Source organism: Neovison vison, chromosome 3 (assembly GCF_020171115.1).
Source record: "Neovison vison isolate M4711 chromosome 3, ASM_NN_V1, whole genome shotgun sequence".
NCBI classification, from domain to species: domain Eukaryota; kingdom Metazoa; phylum Chordata; class Mammalia; order Carnivora; family Mustelidae; genus Neogale; species Neogale vison.
The window spans coordinates 139,559,455-139,579,307 of NC_058093.1; the positions used below are offsets into that span (position 1 = coordinate 139,559,455).

Genomic DNA, 19,853 nt, shown 5'->3' on the forward strand with positions numbered 1-19,853 from the left:
CATTTGTTTGACTAGAATTGCAATTCCCTGCTAGGAATCAATTTTTGTGTATTCAATTTGTTGCTATTTATAGTTCATCAAAAAGCGCCCAGAAAGGGCCTCAAAGTTACCCGAGTGTGCAGGGGCTAAAATTACCTTTTTTATACATTAAGTACACTCAGAGCACCTGGGAGGCACAGTTGGTTAAGTGTCAACTCTTGGTTTTGGCTCTGGTTGTGGTCTCGGGGTCCTGGGATGGAGACCCTCAAGGGGCTCCGTGCTCAGTGTGAAGTCAGCTTGAGATTCTCTCTCTCCCTCCCGTTGGCTCCTCCCACTCATGCTGTCCTGCTCTCTCTCAAATAAAAAGAAAGAAAAAAAGAAAAAGGGAGGGAAGGAGGGAAGAAGGAAGGAAGGAAAGAAGGAAGGAAAGAAAAGAAGGAAAGAAAGAAAAAAATCTCTCTATACCCAGCATGGGGCTCCAACTCACGACCCCAAGATCAAGACTCACATGCTCTACCGAATGAGCCAATCAAGCGCCCCTAAAATGACTATTTCTTTCTTTCTTTCTTTTTTTAAGAGATTTTATTTATTTGTTTGTTTGTTTGTTTGTTTATTTAACAGAGATCACAAGTAGGCAGAGGCAGGCCGATAGAGGGAAGCAGCCTCCCTGCTGGGCAGAGAGCCCAATGAGGGGCTCGATTCCAGGACCCTGGGATCATGACCTGAGAGGAAGGCAGAGGCTTTAACCACTGAGCCATCCAGGAGCCCCTAAAATGACTATTTTTCAGTGGTTGTTCGCAACCCTCTGTTTTTTGGGATGTGCACAAAGAAAGCCATTAAACGAAGCAAGGAGGATTCAGGTGGCAGAACCTCAGCGGCTGTGGGGGATCCTACTCGTGTCAAGATCCAAAAGTGAACCTCGAACGAGGAGGATTGCTTAACTGAAGATTTGCTGTCAGCATATTGTTTCCAAGTGACATCACCTCCCACATTGCATTCCCAGTCTCGGTGCCCGTCCGGAGTCCAGAGCATTGTCAGCCTGCGGCCAGGAGATGGCGCTGTGAGTCCGACAGACAGAGCCACCTCGCCCCGGCCGAGGGCCCACCCGAAGGCACCGCCCGGGATGTCTCAGATGGCTTTCTCCGGGCCTTCCTGGCTTCCTCAAATCCAAAGTAAGTGCCCCCGCCACAGCATACTGGGACCTTTGCTCCTCCTCCTCAGCAGGGGCTGAGCTCCCAGACAGATCCTGACTCTGGGGTCCCTAGTTTTGCTGAAAAGGGGATCTCGCCGGGGATGGGCAGGGAGGGGGACTGGCGAGCGAAGGCTCCTTGCAAAACTGACGGTCGGAGAGAGAGGCTGGCGCAATGACAAGATCGCAAAATCGGGGGTGGGTGAGCGAGGGGAAAACGGATGGCCCGAGGCACAAAGCAAACACGAGTCACTGGGTCATAAATCCTTGCTGAGCTCTTGGGATGATATAAATCTTCTGCTTTCCTGCGATGACACACGCCGGTCTCCCCTCGCCCGGCTGCGCACAGACAGTCAGGATCGCTTTGCAGAGGGTCGTTCTGTTCAAGACTCTTCTCTGGCCAGGCGGCTTCCATCTGTCCAGCTTTGCCTGGGTTCCCCTCCACATTCTCTTTCTCCCGTGTAACCTGCCGTGTTGGGACAGGATTCGCTCCCTGACAAGAAGGAGAGAAAACTTTCTTGAGGTGGGTTCTAGAAAGCACAATAGTGAGGAAGGAGCGGAGGCAGCCTCACCTCTGAGCGGGGGCCAAGCTCTCAACGAGGTACACGTGCACCTGCGGTCTGGGGACTCGTGTGCGCCAGGTGTTGACTCGAAAGAGTCTTTCCCTCTCCCCCCAGCATCGTGGAACGGGTGTCCTCATTTCCACTTTCATCTGGTTCCCCAGATCAATTAGTGCGCTAAACCGAGTTAGAAAGATAAAGCCAGAGGGAACAACACATCCAATAATGCAGTGATAACACTGAGAGCTTGGAACGCCCTTAGGCACCATTGCCTGAAGGCGACCGAGAACTGGTTAAAAGTAGAAAGGGTCGGACACTCACCAGAGCTACTAAGCAGATCTACTAACCCGAAATTTCCAGGGGCAGCGCTTGGTAATCTGCATTTTCAATAAGTCCCCAGGTGATTCTTATCACGAAGAAGCTTAGGAAATCGTTCCCAAGAGATCATCTAGCCCCAGAGTCAGGAAACTGCCAGCTGCGGTCTCTGAATAGTGCAAAAGAGGTCCTGGATCCTGTGTAAGTGATGGGCGGGGCCATGTTTCAATAAAACTTTATTTCTAAAAACAGGCCAGCCGTGAAGTAGATAACCAATGGGCTAATCCAGTTTCATTCTGGGGGTGAGGACGCTGAGGACGGCAGGGTGAAGTGACTGGCCCAGCCTGCAGTTAATCAGTGGCCCAGCCGAGCCGGGTCACCCCCTGGGCCCTCAGAATGATGCTTTTCTTTTCCGCCCTCCCTCATGCTCCCGAGTTGAATATAGGTGCGTCATGGTTGGTTCGCAGCTTTGGGACGAACTTTCTGTCATGCCACTTGTGGTCCGAGACGCTCATGATGAGGAAATGTTTTGTGTTTGCTTTTTTAACCTTTTAAGTTTATTTTTTATTTTTAATTTATTTTTATTTTTTATTAGTCTCAGAGGTAGAATTCAGTGATTCGTCAGTTGGATCGAACACCAAGTGCTCATTCCATCAAGAGCCCTCCTTAGCGTCCATCACTCATTGACCCCTTTCTCCCCCCACCTCCCCTCCAGCAACCCTCAGCTTGTTTCCTAGAGTGAAGAGTCTCTTACAGCTTGCCTGCCTTTCTATTTTCATCTTACTTTATTTTTCATTCCCTTCCCCTGTGTTCATCTGTTTTGTTTCTTAAATTCCACATATGAGTGAAATCATGTATTTGTCTTTCTCTTACTGACTCATTTCACTTAGCGTAATACACTCTAGTTCCATCCACGTCATTGTAAAGCCAAGATTTTATTCTTTTTGATGGCTGAGTAATATTCCATTATATATACTATATTATAATAAATAAATGTGTTACATACAATAAATTCTATATATAAAATGTGTTTTTCATCCATTCATCTGTCAATAGACATCTGGGCTCTTTGCATAGTTTGGCTATTGCGGACATTGCTGTATAAACAGGTGCCCCTTTGAATCACTATGTTTGTATCCTTTGGATAAATACCTAGTTTAATTACTGGGTGGTAGGATAGCTCTATTTTTAACTTTCTGAGGAAACTTCATACTGTTTCCCAGAGTGGCTGCACCAGCTTGCATTCCCACCAACAGTGTGAGAGGGTTCCCATTTCTCTGCATCCTCTCCAACATCTGTTGTGTCCTGAGTTGTTCATTTTAGCCATTGTGACTGGTGCGAGGTGGTATCTCGTTGTGGTTTTGATTGTATTTCCCTGGTGCCGAGTGATCTGGAGCACTTTTCCGAGTGTCTGTTGGCCATTTGGATGTCTTCCTTGAAGAAATTTCTCTTCATGTCTTCCACCCACTTCTTGACTGGATTTTTTGGTTTTGGGTACTGAGTTTGACAAGTTCTTTATAGATTTTGAGTACCAGCACTTTATCTGATAAGACATTTGCAAATATCTTTTTGCATTCCGTAGGTTGCCTTTTGATTTTGTTGACTTTTTCCTTTGCTGTGCAAAAGCTTTTTATCTTGATGAGGTCCCCATAGTTTATCTTTGCTTTTGTTTCTCTTGCGTTTGGGGACATGTCTAACAAGAAAGTGCTGTGGCTGAGAGTTTACTGCCTGTGTTCTCTAGGATTTTGACAGATTCCTGTTTCACATTTAGGTCTTTCATCCACTTGGAGTTTATTTTTGTGTATGGTGGTCCAATTTCATTCATTCTTCTTCATGTGGCTGTCTAATTTTCCCAACGATAAGGAAATGTTTACATCCTACACACACACACACACACACACACACACACACACACTTGAAAGAAGAATCTACTGGTTAAGTCGAACAAAACCTAAAAAATTTTCTGGGTCAACTAAAATTTTCACAGCTCAAATTGTTTTAAAAATATTCTTTAGGGGCACCTGGGTGACTCAGTGGGTTAAAGCCTCTGCCTTTGGCTCAGGTCATGATCTTAGGGTCCTGGGATCGAGCCCCGCATCAGGCTTTCTGCTCAGCGAGGAGCCTGCTTCCCTTCCTCTCTCTCTGCCTGCCTCTCTGCCTACTTGTGATCTCTCTCTGTCAAATAAATAAATAAAAATCTTTTTAAATTTTTAAAAAAATATTCTTTAAACTTAATTGTGACCAAGTCTTTCTTGAAAAACTACGTGAACTTATTTTAAAAGGAAAGACTTAAAATGCTTGGTATTTCTGTACCTCAGTTTATTCACTTAAGAATTTGGACTTGAGATCTAATATAAAATTTTCTGAATCTAGTATTTAAGACCTAACAGCCTTCCCACATTACTTCTTATTCAACAGCGCCCTCTGACGGTGGAACATGCCCCAAAATTCGTGTGTTTCAGAATTCCAGCGGTCCTTTTTCTCTTATTTGCGAGCTTAAGCTGTGGTCCATAGGAAGCTTCCAGAAGCCACTGGAAGCTGTTGATCATGAGGTGGTTTCAGAGTAGTTTAGCCAACAGATGTTGCCAGAATCTTCATCTGATGAAACACTTAACCACTTGACAAAACCCATTATTTCTTTTTTATCTTTTGTTTTTATTGAAGTGGACTTGATGTACAATATTACATCAGTTTCAGGTGTACAACCTGGGGATTCAACATGTCGTGACCAAGTCTTGAATCACCTTGAGAGGATAGCTTGTTCTCCAGACACATCCTCTGGACATGTCCAACACCTTTTTAGCAAGACTCCTGGGAATGAATTCCTTCATTAGGGCAAACCAACTCTCTTTTCCTGTTCTCTTGACAGCAGGGAGCATCGGTAGCTATTTTCTTTGTACCTCTGGAGAACCATCCTTCAAGTGCTACCTAGATGCTCCTCTCCTGGCAATACAGAAGACTCTGAGAATTTCCTCAGAAAACTTGTCCTCCAGGCCTTGAAGCCTGAAGTCATTTTTATGGGTCTGTAGCCTTCTCCAAGCTTTCCATGCCCTCTTAAACTGCATGGCTTTAGAATGGACTCAGTAGTCTGGTGAGTTTTGACTTTTTCTTCTTCTTTTTCTTTAAGATTTTATTTATTTGACACACACAGAGAGAGAGAGAGAGAGAGAGAGAGAGAGAGAGATCACAAATAGGCAGAGAGGCAGGTGGAGAAAAAGGGGGAAGCAGCTCCCTGCAGAGCAGAGAGCCCAATTCAGGGCTTGATCCCAGGACCTTGAGATCATGACCTGGACCAAAGGCAGAGGCTTAACCCACTGAGCCACCCAGGCGCCCCGAATTTTGACTTCTAATGGAAGGACTTGAGAAGAGTAAGTTGTGCTTCCTTTACTTTGGCTGGCGGGAGCCTCCAGTCACTTAACGGTTAGCCTCTCTGGTGTGAGCCACATTCTGAGTTGGGGAAACCAGAGACCTGAGAGCCTATTTACATCTGGGAAACTTCCTCAATCTTGACCACCAGAAGCTTCTGTTCTACTCTCAGAGGAGCAGGGGATATTTGGGGGTTTTTTTGGTTGTTGTTGTTGTTGCTGCTGCTGTTTTGGTATGATGGGGGGGGTGTTGGTACCCAGAAAAATATTTGCCCAGAATATGAAAACAGGCATTTTTGGAACTCCTATAGAATTATTTGTTGTGCTGGAATTTAGGAAAATTTTAGGATGAAAAATAATGTAGCAATTGTCACTTTCACAACACAGAGAGCATCAGGCATTCAGACCACCCCAGTCTCCTGTCCCTTCCTAGGTCTTGCCTCAAGGGGACTTTCAGCAGCTTGTCACTGTTAACACCTTGTTCTCCACCCAACTTTTATCTGGAAACATTTCAAGTCAACAGTAGAGTTGTTGATACACTCTTCATCAACGTTCACCAGTTGTTAACGTTTTGCCATATTTGCTTTATTCTTCTCTCACTTCACACACACACACACACACACACAGGCACCACTTTCTTGTTTTGACTGGAACATTTGAAAAGAAGTTGCTGACACCATGGTACTTCACCTCTAAGAACTTCAGCCAACTCCTAAGAAAATGAATATTAATTCCATAACATCATCTAATATACAATCCATATTCAGATTTCCACAAGTGTCCCTGAAACGCCTTTTCCTGACTCTTCTTTTTTCTGATCCAGGATCCAGTCTGGGTCCATGTGGCATCGGGGTCCAGTCTCTGGAGTCTCCCTCTAATCAAGAACAGGCGTCTCACTTTCTATTCTCTTTCATGACATTGACTTTGGTGTAGGATCCAGGCCAACTGGTTTTGTACAATGGCCCATATTCTGAAACTGTCTGATTGTTTCCTTATGATTACATTTGAGTTCATCTCTCTTCCTTCTCTCTCTCTCTCCACCTCGTGCTCTCGACTAGAAAAATTCACAGAGCTTCACTGAGTTTTGCCCTTGCTTCCTTAATGACGGCTGACATGAAGTGAGTGTTAGTAAAGATTTCTCAATTCTGTTGTGTTTCTCCTAATCACAGATATTTGCATACCGTTTCAAACTGGACTTATTTTTTTGCTCCTGTTGGACCAGGACTTCCTCAGTGATACTCATAGCAGGTCACAAATATACCAAGTGGTATTTGATGACAGGAAAAGGCAATGGCCGTGAACTTCACCGGGCTTCATATTCCGACCACTGATTTTGCTGTCTCCCCCTCATCTGTTCACACTAGAACACTAGAACCTAGTGACTACTTCACACCTTCTGCCCTCCCTCCAAGCATCCAGAGCCCCCCAGCTATCTGCACTCTTAGCTAACAAACTTGCTTCCTACTTTTTAATTTTTATTTAAAAAAATTTTTTTAAAGAGAGAGCAAGTGTGTGGATGGGGGAGGGGAGCAGAGGGAGAGAGAGAATCCTAAGCAGGCTCCACACTCAGCGTCCAGAGGAACACCTTGATCTCATGACCCTGAGATCATGACCTGAGTCAAAATCAAGAATCCCACACTCAACTGACTGAGCCACCCAGGCTCCCCACTTCCTACTTTTTGAATCAGAGGAAGCCGCTGGAAAGGAGTTTCATGTTTGTCTGGCCCCACAGTTCCCCCCCCCCACCAGCATCTGCCCCCGCATATTCTGCTCCAGTTAGCATAGGCAAGCTAGCCATGATCCCTTGCCCATGAGAATGTGATCTCTGTAAAGATAGGGTCTTTTTCAACTTTGTTCATTTTTGTTGCCAGATGAACCAGATCCCGAGTAACCTCTCCACAAATATTTGAGTTGCATAAATAAGTGAATGAAATCAGCCCCCCTTTAATTCATTTCTTATTTAAGAAGTTTTGATCAGTTTTAGAGGTGAAGTGTATAGGGAATACTTGATAAATCAGATGAAAACCAAGCTCTTATAAAACAATTTATTCTTTAAATCATCCAGAAAAGCAGACTTTTCATTTAATTTGTATTTTAAAAAATTTATGCACATGCAGTTTTGAAAGTCAAATAGTTACATTGCTTAACATAAAAGTTAGCATACCCCAGTCTTATCCCTTCCCAATCTTGATTTTTGTCTTTAGGTAAAGCGTTTTCACTGAATTTACCTATTTTTCTAGGTATTTGTCCTCATATTTTTAATATATTTACTATTTTTATATTACTGCTTTATGTGTAATATTTTTTAGATAGTCTCTAGTGATTTCCTTATTTGGGAGATGAGGATTTATTGCTCTTAAATTGTTTCCTTTCTCCAACATTTCTTCTCTGCAACCTACCAAGCTTGCCACTATAAATATGTCATAGGTTTTGGTTAAATCAACATTCAGACGCACAGAAGAGACATGTAATATGCTTTTTGTACAGCTTTCTATTTTCCTTGGAGATAACAATTGGGCCTTTTTTTTTTTCAATTGCTTAGGTTTTTTTGTATCATTAATCTATCCCCAAACTCAATGCCAACAGAATAAATCTTTCAGTAACTTTAAACACATCTCTCAATTTCTTTGTTCAATTTCTTTCTTTCTTTCTTTCTTTCTTTTTTTTTTTTTTTTTTTTTTCGCTTTTGAAACATCCCTTCCGAGCCTTTCATCCTAGTACTACAATCTGGATTGGTTGCTCTCAAGGTCTGCAGTAAGGTTGTTATCCTAGGATCTCCCTAACACTGTTAGAATTGCCTTAATCTCCTTCCTTGCTTCCTCTCATTTCCTGGATCCCATGTCATCTTTCTTGATTTATTCAATCATTTTGATGGAATCCATACTCAAGAGCCTACCTGAGAAATGAATGGCTGGTAACTATATTGAAATCTTGCATATATGATTTCATTCTATTCTCAGCCTTGATTGACATTTTAACAGGGTATAAAATTCTTAGTTGGGAATCATTTTTCCCCCATAATTTTAAAGGAATTTCTTCTGTTAGTTTCCAGAGTTGTTTTGTGAAACCTGATAAAAGTTCAGTTCTCTGTATTTTATCTGAGATGTGTGTGAGTGTGTTTTCCTCTCTCTGGATGCTCTCGGGATCTAATTTTTGCATCCAGCACTCTAAAATTTCACAGTGATCTCCCCGATGGTTGTGTGTGTGTTTAATCTATTGGTCAAGTCACACAGTAGGTTCTTTTAGTTGGGAAACTCATGTCCTTCAGTTTTCGGAATTTCCTTGAATTCATTCTTTCCTAACTTCCTCATCTACATTTTTTTTTTCCATTTTCTTTTTCTGGATCCCCTATTACTGAGATGTTAGATCTCCTAGAATGATCTAAACTTTTCATCTTCTCTCTCCTAATTTCCACTTCTTCAGCTTCATATTCTTATTTTCTGGGAGGTTTCTTCAGCCTCTTTTCCAACACTTCTGTTGAATTTTTCATTTTTGTCCAATAGTTTTAATTTATAAGAGCTATTTGGGGGAGGGTTGTTATTTATTTTTTCTATGGCTTCCTATTCTTGCCCATGAATGCAACATCTTCTCTTTTGTCTTTGTGCACTTTAATGATTTAAAAAAAAATGTTTTCCACTCCTGCATTACCTTCCTTTCTCTGAGTTCTTTTATTTGCTTGATTTGATCTCTGCCCTTTCATTTTAGTTCATTTTAGATACTTTCATCCCATTTCTAGTGACCTTCACCTGTTCTTTCGTGGCTATGGAGGTACTGAAAAGATGACTGCAACTCTATGTGATGGGAGGGGCTTTTCAACCTACATACAGTGAATCCTTTTTATTCTAAATGACAGATTCCTGGTGTATCCATTTGGATGTCTGAATTATTAGAAATGGAGCAAGAGAATCAAGAAATAATGTCTTTTATTCCCCCACTAAACTTGAAACCAATTGAGGCATATAAAAGGAGGTCAAAATAAGAGCTTTATTTCTGATAATGCTGACTGGAAAATGCGGCTTTAGATGTATCCCTTAATTAGACCAAGTTACACCCCTACTAATGCAGATGGGCAATATCAGGACTCTTTTACATAGCCAAAGCATGCCTGTAAATCTCAACTCAAAGTGAAGAGTAAACCTTAATGTACTTTCTTGGAATAATGTTGTCTAAAAGATCTGTATAGTGATACTCTGCTTGTTTTTCACTGAACCCTCTTTGGGCTCAAAAACTCATTTTTGGGGGCACCTTGCTGGCTCAGTTGGTTAAGCACTCAGCTCTTAATTTCAGCTTAGGTCATGATTTCAGGGTCATGGGATCAAGCCCTGAGTTGTGCTCTGTTCTCAGTGAGAAGTCTGCTTGAGATTCTCCCTTTCACACACTGCACCCCCCCCAAGATAAATAAATAAATCTTTAAAAACAAACAAATAAACCTCCTCATTTTTGATGAACTAATCCCTAACTTAATCCCCTGGAATACAAGGTCAAGCTATGCCTCTGTAGTTTAAGGCAAGTTGCAGCTCACTAAAAGATTTACCTCCCTGGGGCACCTGGGTGGCTCAGTCACTTAAACCTCTTGGTCTCAGCTCAGGTCTTGATCTCAGGTTCGTGTGTTTAAGCCTTGCATGGGGCTTCACACTCTCCACCCACATTGGGTTCCATGCTCCACATGGAGCCTACTTAAAAGAAAAGAAAATTAACTTCTTGCCTTTTCCAGAACAGAAGCATCACTCCCCACAATTTTTTTTTAAATCTTCAAGGTCAACCTTTGTACCTGTGCCTGTTTCCTAGCTAAAGCAGCAAGATGTTGGTGCTTTGGAGTTCAATAAACATCTCCACCCAAATTTGGAACCAAGTGAGAAATGAAACATAGGAAATGAAAATCAAAATGTCAGTATGTTACTGATTAAGCTGATTGGAGAATGTGATACCAGATCTGAGGCCTAATGGGCTTATTGACATCTTCCCCTAGACAAATTAATCAGATTTATCCGAACTGGCTCTGAAACAGAAGGACAGCCACAGGATCCACAAGCTCTTTACATATTCCTTAGTCATCTAATAAGCAGAACAGACAAAAATAAAACTGTGTTTCAGTCATTTGAAATATAGTAGACATTTTAAATAGATATTTGTTGAATGAATAAATGCATAAACAAAAGAAAATGTAATTGACAAAATTCTTTTTTGTGTGGAGATATAGCTCTATTAATTTTAGGACATTAACAAAAGAAAGCAAGAGAACTAATATTCAGTTGGAAAATGTGGCTCATTTCATTTTGTTCTAAATTTGTGTGAATTGTGTGGATCTTGTTCTCGTATCTCATAAAAAGTAACGTTCAGGAAGTCACCAAGAGCATATTGCTGGATGTTTAAAGAGAAATAATCTCCGAAAGGTTATTGACCATTAATACACTTTACAGTTGGGGGAGATTTTTATTTTCTTTTTCATTTCCTGTTTCTTATCTTATGTTCTCAAATTGAGGACATTCCTTGGCCAGCATAGCACGTTTCTGCACGATCTGCCTCCTGCCATTTATCAAAACTTTGTCCTGACCCTTTTCAGTTAATCAAAACCAGGAGGCAAAATTTCAGAAAAGCGTAGAGTTCTATGTTTCACAACAGGAGTTGTGACTGTGTGTTTGTTGAGTGAGTTGTGATCAGAGGTGGTATTGGAGTTAAGGCACAAAGAAAAGCATGGACTTTGGTTATAAGTGTGAAGAGCAAAGGACTTTTACAGAAATGCCAATGTAGGTATTAATTTATGCCCTTGAAAATAAAATATGATGCAGTACATATATGCCAGGATTCTTGAAAACAACAACAAAGTTGATCAAATTCAACCCCAAACAATTGTTTTATTATCAAGCTTGTTTTGTTTGCACTGAATGTGATGGGATGAATTTAAGATTTCCAACTATGGTTTCCAAAAAGAAAGTAATTTGGCAGTGATAGTTTCCCGCTAAGGGCAAATAAATCATGCTATGACACAAACCTGGTTTCCTTCTTGTCAATAGTGATTACTACGTGTCAGCTAAGGTCGGCCTGATTTATCTGCAAAAGTTTCATGACCAATGACTGTGACCATGGTAACCAATGAAACACACTGCTACATTCTTTTTGGCTTGGACTATTTGGAGAACTAGTGGTCATTTTGCCATGGGAAAATGGAACACCATCTTCTTTCTGGAAAATCTTTGATGAGTAGGTGGAACAGAGGGAAAATGACCATGGCTGACTTTCATTGACCATGCATTTCCTTCCAGGAACTATTATAAGTACTTTATATGCGTTATTTCGTTCACCTCTGACAATTCTGCTATTTTATGGAAGAAGAAATTGGCCTGGGAGAGATTAAACACCTTTCCCAAGCTCATACAACCAGTAAGTAGTAGATGTGAAATTCAAACCTTCGTTTCCTTGGATTTAAAGACTGAGCTTCTAACCACTGCTCCATACTGCCTTACTTCCCTTCCTGGGAACTGCCATCTCTATGGGGAAAGACTCTCACCCAGTGGGGTCAGTCATCAAATATTATTAACTCCCCATTCTATCTTAATTCCATCTGTCCATTTCTATTGCCAGTATACCTCCTTATCCCACACTGGGACCATCATATCCCATTCCCACCTGGTCTGCCGGCATCCGTCATCTCCTCTTCTGATCCACTTTGTACATCACAGTCAGACCAATCCCCTTTTATTACCAGCTTTAATATTTATTCTACCACTACAGATTATGCATGTGTTTTGTACTTAGCTTGGTTTTGTATAGACCCCATCCTCAAGGGGTCTGGTCAAGTTCATAAGGTCAGTTCTGTGTGTTTACACAACCATAGGTTCTGGAAATGCTAAAGGATTCATTTGGCTTTCACAACGATCTATAATACAGTCCATCCACCCTCATGACTTTTATTTTTTTATATCAAACTCCAATCCAACCCATCTCCAAACTGGGTCAGATTCGTTGAGTTTTAAACTTCCCAAAAATGTTCAGTTATTGAAGATTTTTTGTTATTCACTCAACAAATATTTACCAAATGTCTAATTTTAGTCAACTATTAGGTGCTACAGAGTTGTAACAATTTATAAAACTTTATTTATGGAATCAAAAGCAAATGCCTCATTTAATGGTAACATTAAGCCATTGTGATGGTCTGCCACTTCAGTCTTGTTCTTCAGCTTTCTTTGGTGACTTCTGTCCTCTAGAGAGGTCACAGGTCTCTCCAGCTCAACCTGAGATGTTTCCACCTGACTGGTTACTTCCACAATCTCCTTTTTCTTTTCTTTTCTTTCTTTTCCTCTTCTTTCCTTTCTTTCTTTCTTTCTTTCTTTCTTTCTTTTTTTTGTTAAGATTTTATTTATTTATTTGACAGAGAGAGAGAGCACAAGTAGGCAGAGTGGCAGGTGGAAGGAGAGGGAGAAGCAGGCTCTCTGCTGAGCAGGGAGCCCAATGCAGGGCTTGATCCCAGGACTCTGGGATCATGACCTGAGCTGATGGCGGCCTTTCAACCGACTGTGCCACCCAGGCACCCTCTTTTTTTGGTTTCTTATTGCTATTAGAATTTGTATATATTTGAGGACACTTTTAGCCTGCAGAAACAACATTTTTTTTTTAAAAAAGTAGGTTCTACACCCAGTGCAGAGCCCAAAGCTGGGCTTGAACTCATGATCCTGAGATCCAGACATGAGCTGAGATCGAGTCAGATGGTTAATTGGTTAAGCCACCCAGGCTCCCCAACACAAACTTTTTTAAAAATTAAACTTTAAAATGTTTCACAGAAACTTTAAAAAATGAAGAAGAAAAGAAAAACACAGGCATATTAATAGTAGGGCCATATAATTAGTGAGAAGTTCAAATTACAGCCAAGGTTTCATCCCTATCTTTTTACCATCTCTCTCCTACAGCAACTTTGGTCTAAATCTTGTCCCGGATTCCTCGATATTTTTTGCGTTTTGCAAAAACTTCAACAAAGTCTTCCAAAATTTTTTTTAACAGAAGGAAATTCAGTGTGGTTTGTTGTTGTTGTTGTTTGTTTTTTTGCATCAGTGGTACATTCTACCCCCAACAAATCCAAATATATCCACGAACAAGAGAAATTATTACCAACAATATCTGCCACTGTGTTGGCTGTGAGTACTTGAGATCTTGCGTGGTCATTTCCTGGAATGCGCACAGGCCTGGGAAGGGGTTGGCAGTACCAACTGGCCTCAACAGTCTGCTTTGGAAGAGGATATACTGTGAACAGCGCCCAGTTTGAGTCCGAGTCATGCAGGTAGGAGGGACGAGGGGGCGAGCTGGTCGGGATGAGCGCCATCTAGTGGCAGTGAAGCTGCAAGGCGGACAGTAGAAACCACAGAGATTTACCTCCTGATGCCATGGGAGACAAGGAAAACAAAGGGATGGGCAGTTGGCAGGAATGGGAGGGCAGGTGGGAGCAGGGCAGCGGGTGGGGAGGAGGAGCTGTGCACGGAGAGGGAGGACGGGGAAGAGGAGGATCATGCCAGTCTTAGGCGGGAAGCAGGAGAAATAGAATAGGTACTATTTACTTTCTTTGTCCAGGACCCATCCACGATTCACAGCTTTAGAATTAAAAAACTAATAACGAAATAAAATAAGAAACATGTCAACCCTCTGTCAGCCTGAGTCATATTCGTTTAAATGTCTGACTTATCCTTTCAGTAGAGAAATTGAAATTATCTTGCATATCGGCATTTCAAATTTTAAAAAAGGTAACAAGGAGCACTCTTCCGTGATTATAAATACTATAGGAAAATGTGAAATGCGTGGGCATTCTCTGTTGTTCAGTTAAAGGTGCAGATGAAGGAGGCAGAGAGAGAGAGACCGGTACACAAAGAGGCAGATACACAGCCGAATGAGACTAACTGAGGCACAGCTGTCCCTGAAGGTCAGTACCATGGGGTCAGCCCCATCAGCGAAGACACAAAGTGGCACAGCCCACCATTTTGTACACGTGAGTGTCAAAAACCCATCTGTAATAACGGGGCTATATTCAGTGCAAGTGCACGCCTCCGGTTCGGCGCGTTGGACTGAGGGCCAACATGACCGTGAACACATTTTTCTCTCTTTAGAGCAAAGTAACTAGAGGCAAGAGCGTCAAATGAGCAAAAGCTAATCCAGTTCACAATCAAATGAGCATGCTGGGGGTTCAGAGCCAACTAAAAGTTGGAGTCGACTTTTGTCAGTGCCCTTTGTTCAACCAGCTGGAATGTTTTAGAAGTATTATCCCTTCAATCCTTTGAGATGAAGGATTTGTCTCTTGTTGGGAAATATGTGTCTCATCATAAAAATGGAACACAGTGTCTTTGGTTTAGTTATTCTCTAGAGAAGCAGGCTTTATTGTACTCTGTGCCAGGAATATAGTTAGGCAGCAGGGATGGGGGTGAGCTGATTACAGTGAATTTATTTCAGGCATGAGGGACTGGGAGACATTTATATAGATAGATGGAGAGATCAGGGATAAGAAAGCTATAGGCTCCTTTCCCAGGGTATCCATATCCGTGAAATAGACTCAAAGAAGGAAATCAATCATTATGCCTTTTTTTGTTCATGTCCGGGATTCATGACACTAGAAGAAGCCAAGAGCAAAGGTCCAACCTCAGAAGACATTTATAGATTCAAGGTTTTTAGAAACCATAAGCTATGTTATAAAGGAATCCAGATGAAGCTAGGTAGGAAACAGCATGCCCCAGTACCTTTGCTCAAACTTGGACTTCTTTTTCTACAACCATTGGAAAAAAGTGGAGATTGATACCTTTCTTATACCACACACCTGGTGCTAACATAAATCCCAGCCTGATTTGAGGTTTTAATGTAACAAATAAAACCACACAAGAAGCAAAGGAAAATACAAAGACATAATAAAGAAAAACAAACAAAATAAAACACAACAAAAAAGACAGTTGAATATTGATATGACCTCGAGGTGCAAGTGGCTATTTGAAGACTAAAACCAAGAGCAAACATTGTAAAGGAAATGAGAGCTAGCTTTGGATTTATTCAAGTTAAAAAACCTCTTTATTCCCCATAAAAACGCCCTAAACAAAGGCAAACCAAAAGGATGTGTGCAAAATGCTCTTTGGTTTTCTGGTTGTAGGAAATCCACTCAGGCTAGCTCATGACAAAAGAAAAGGAGCAGAAGATGAGGATACAGGGGGGCCTCATGGACTCCAAGGACAGGAGCACAGCTGGACCTCAGGAAAATGGGAACGGGGCATGGGAAGCCATTGGCAATGAAGGGATGAAATGGCCATTCTCAGAGTTGTCCTGCCACCGCGGGGTCTCCTGGCACTCATTCTTCAGTCTACACTGTTACTTCCTCCTTTTCTTTCTCAATCTGTCTTTCCCACATTCTCTGTGTACCCAACTGCTCCCGACCTCAGAAGTCTTCGACTCTACCCACAGACGGACGCTTCGCTCTGCCGCGCTACTCCCGAGACAATGTGATATGGTCACCCGAGGGGGGACGAGGCCCTTCGCTGGTGAGAATATGCAGGTTCCTGGTCTGATCATATTTTCTTTTCTAAAGATTTTATTTATTTATTTGAGAGACAGAAATCATAAGCAGGCAGAGAGGCAGGTGGGGGCAGGGGGCGGGGAAGCAGGCTCCCTGCTGAGCAGAGAGCCTGATGCGGGGCTCGATTCCAGGACTCTGGGATCATGACCTGAGCCGAAGGCAGAGGGTTAACCCACTGAGCCACCCAGGGGCCCCTGATCATTTTTTCTGATCTATCTCCCAAAGAGCCCACTCCAAAGCCCGTGCAGGGTCCCCAGGACTAAGAACTCTCCGTTTCCTGAAGAAGCACGCCATGCCCTCCCAGAGAGAACCGTGCGGGTCCATTTGAGAAGGGAAGTGAGGAAATGAACCAATTGTTTTCATCTTTGCCACCCTCAGGACAAGACATAATGGCTGAAACCTGAAGCAGAAGAAGTTTCAGTTAGAGAGGAGAGAGATCTTCATCAGACTGGGGGCCCTTCCCCGCGGACACCACGCCAAGTGCCTCCCTAATTGAAACGTCCAGCACATTCGATCCTGCATGAGCCCCTGCGATGATGAGGAACAGTGGCTCCCTTCACTCTTCATTGCGGCTTCAGGTGCTTGGAGCAAAACTGCCTCCCCCCCACTTCTCCCCCTCATTTCTTTAAAAGATTTTTTTTTTCTAATTACAGAAGTAACGCATGCTTACAGTAGAAAACTTGGAAAATGCAGAACTATGTACATGATCTGTATTTTTGTGAACACATATTAGAGTTTTACTAGCAAAGTGCCGAATAACATCCAGTCATAGGAGGGGGACAAAAGGAAAGTTCCCTTTTGCTTTCATTACACATCAGCTCCATGCGTAAATGCTGCGCGTCTAGGTGTGCTGACGGCTGGCAAGCAGGAGCAGTAGGGCAGGAACCCGAACTCCGCACGTGGCCCGGAAGGCGTTCACCTCGCCACCAACCGTTTGAGTAAATTGCCATGCTGTGTAATGAATTATTTCTCTGACATTCATTCTGAAAAAAAAAAAAAAAAAAAAAAGAAGAAGAAGAAAAGAAAGGAAAGGAAAATATAGGCATAAGATAGAGCCTTTCGTTCAGCACAAATCAGAATGGGCATGCATGTTTCAAAGAGATTAAAGATGTGTGACTGATCTTCTCATTGTTTCTGTATCAACTGCTTTACAAGTTATTGATCACATTATTTCAGGACAGCAGAGAAGCTATTACATTGCTCATTTTCTCTATATTCACTTCCTAATCGTTCGCACCTGTGGGATCTGTCTATACTACCCCATTCATCTACAGGTTTTGCGGCAGAGGTTATTTTTCTAAACCATAAGTTCTTCCTGAACTTACCAAAGTATAATGATGAAAGCATGGCGAATCTTTTTTTTTTTTTAATTAAAAAAGAAAAACTGTATTGTTTTGGGGCGCCTGGGTGGCTCAGTGGGTTAAAGCCTCTGCCTTCAGCTCAGGTCATGATCCCAGGGTCGTGGGATTGAGCCCCACATTGGGCTTTCTGATCAACAGGGAGCCTGCTTCCCCCTCTCTCTCTCTCTGCCTACCTTTCTACCTACGTGTGATCTCTGTCTGTCAAATAAATTAATAAAGAATCTTTAAATAAAGAAATAAATAACTATTGTTTTTACAGAATAATTTTTTTGGAATGTGTATGGGGAAACAGATTTGAGGTTATCTATCTATTTATTTATTTATTGATTTGGGGGTTTTGTTTGTTTGTTTTTTGTTTTTTTAAATTCCAGTTAGTTAACAGTGTTATGTTAGTTTCAGGTGTCCAATAGAGTGATTCAGCACTTCCATACATCACCCCGTGCTCATAGTGACAGGTGCGCTCCTTAATCCCCATCGTCTATTTCACCCATCCTCCACCTCCTCCCTTCTGGTGACCATTAGCTTGTTCTCTATAGCCATGTCTGTTTCTTGGTTTCTCTCTCTCTTTCTTTTTCCCCCTTTGTTTCTTAAATTCCACATATGATCGAAGCCATACAGTATTTGTCTTTCTCTCATGGATTCATTTCATGTAGCGTTATAATCTCTAACTCCATCCATATTGCAAATGGCAAGATAGCATTCTTTTTTATGGCTGAATAATATTCCATTATATATAGTGCTCATCTATATCTATATGATATAGGTGTCTATATATGATAGACATATCATATATATGATATATATATCATATCTATCATATATAGACACCTATATCATATAGATATAGATATAGATAATATATCACAATTTTATGACACCTTTTCTCAATCGACAGACACTTGGGCTCCTTCCATAATTTGGCTATTGCAAATAATGCTACTATAAACATAGGGGTGCAAATATCCTTTTTAAAAATCCTTTTGAATTAGTGGGTTTTTTAAAGATTTTATTTTTACGTCTTCTCTACACCCAACATGGGGTTCAAACTTACAACCCCAAGATCAAGAGTCATATGCTCTACTGACCGAGCCAGCCTGGCGCCCCTGAATTACTGTTTTTGTATTTTTGGTATAAATACCCAGTAGTATGATTCCTGAATCATAGGCTACTTCTATGTTTAACTTTCTGAGGAGCCACCACATCGTTTTCCACAGGGGCTGCATCAGTTTGCATTCCCACCAACAGGGCAAGAGGGCTCCTTTCTCTCCACATCCAGTGTGAAGACGTCTTTATCTGAATCCAGTATTGCCTAAGTGATAACATGCCACAGGCTAGAGGCATTTATAAAACATTAGTTACATCAGGTATTTCATTAATGTGTTTTAATATAAAACTTAGTGTTGTTACACATAATTAACATCCCTAATATAGTTCTCCTAATATAGTTCTCCTCTATATAGCATAATATCTATACTATATACTAAATAGTAATGTATTTTGAATGTCTTGGTCCAAGGCTATTTCTTTTTTTTTTTTTTAAGATTTTATTTATTTATTTGACAGAGACAGATCACAAGTAGGCAGAGAGAGAGAGGAGGAAGCAGGCTCCCCGCTGAGCAGAGAGCCCGATGTGGGACTCGATCCCAGGACCCTGAGATCATGACCTGAGCCGAAGGCAGCGGCTTAACCCACTGAGCCACCCAGGCGCCCCCAAGACTATTTCTTTAGCCCAAAGAGAAAGGCCCATTTCAGGGAAGATAATATTCAAAGTAAATGCATATGATGCACTAAAATACTGCAAGTCTTATACGGTTTGTATGATTCATACACATATAATAGAGACTGAATACTGCAGTCTGTGGCACTCCCCCAAGTAATATGCAAGAGTCAGAATCAACAGGTTGTTGATTATTTAGCCAGAGAAATAGAAGAAATGAAGACTGTGATGCTTATTAACATTGGCTTTGGAACTTAGATTTTAAGATTGTTATTTGCTGAATACTATTTAGAATGGTGCTCTAAAGTTCGTGGAGAAATCAATTTGTATCTCTTTTAAGCCCTTCCAGATTTTCTTTAAAGTATCTCTAGGGGCACCTGGGTGGCTCAGTGGGTTAAGTATCTGACCAGCTGGGATCATGACCTAGGGGTCCTGGGATGGAGGGCCCCCCAACCACACTGGGCTCACAGTGTGGTGTCTACTTCTCCCTGTCCTCTGCCCTCCCCCCACCCCCATGACCTCTCCCAAATAAATTTTTAAAATCTTTTTTAAAAACCTACTTTTAGGGGCACCTGGTGGCTCAGTCGGATAAGCTTCTGCCTTTGGCTCAGGTCAGGATCCCAGAGTCGTGGGATGGAGCCCTGCATCCGGCTTCCTGATCTGCGGGGAGCCTGCTTCTCCCTCTCCCTCTGCCTGCTGCCCCCTCTGCTTGTGCTCTCTCTCTGTCAAATAAATAAATAAATAAAATCTTAAAGAAATAAAAAACAAACCCTACTTTTAAACTTGTTATAAGCTTAGTACAATAATTCCAAATGTTTTCGAGAAGATATTCC

General features: G+C 41.8%; 1 long non-coding RNA gene across 1 annotated transcript; it reads left to right on the forward strand.

The window, feature by feature from the left end:
* The first annotated feature begins 1,067 nt into the window (after positions 1-1,067).
* LOC122901907 lies at positions 1,068-15,920 on the forward strand. The gene is made up of 4 exons (XR_006383706.1): positions 1,068-1,151; positions 13,455-13,680; positions 14,214-14,313; positions 15,809-15,920. It is a non-coding gene; the product is annotated as an uncharacterized LOC122901907 (long non-coding RNA).
* Positions 15,921-19,853: the final 3,933 nt, after the last annotated feature.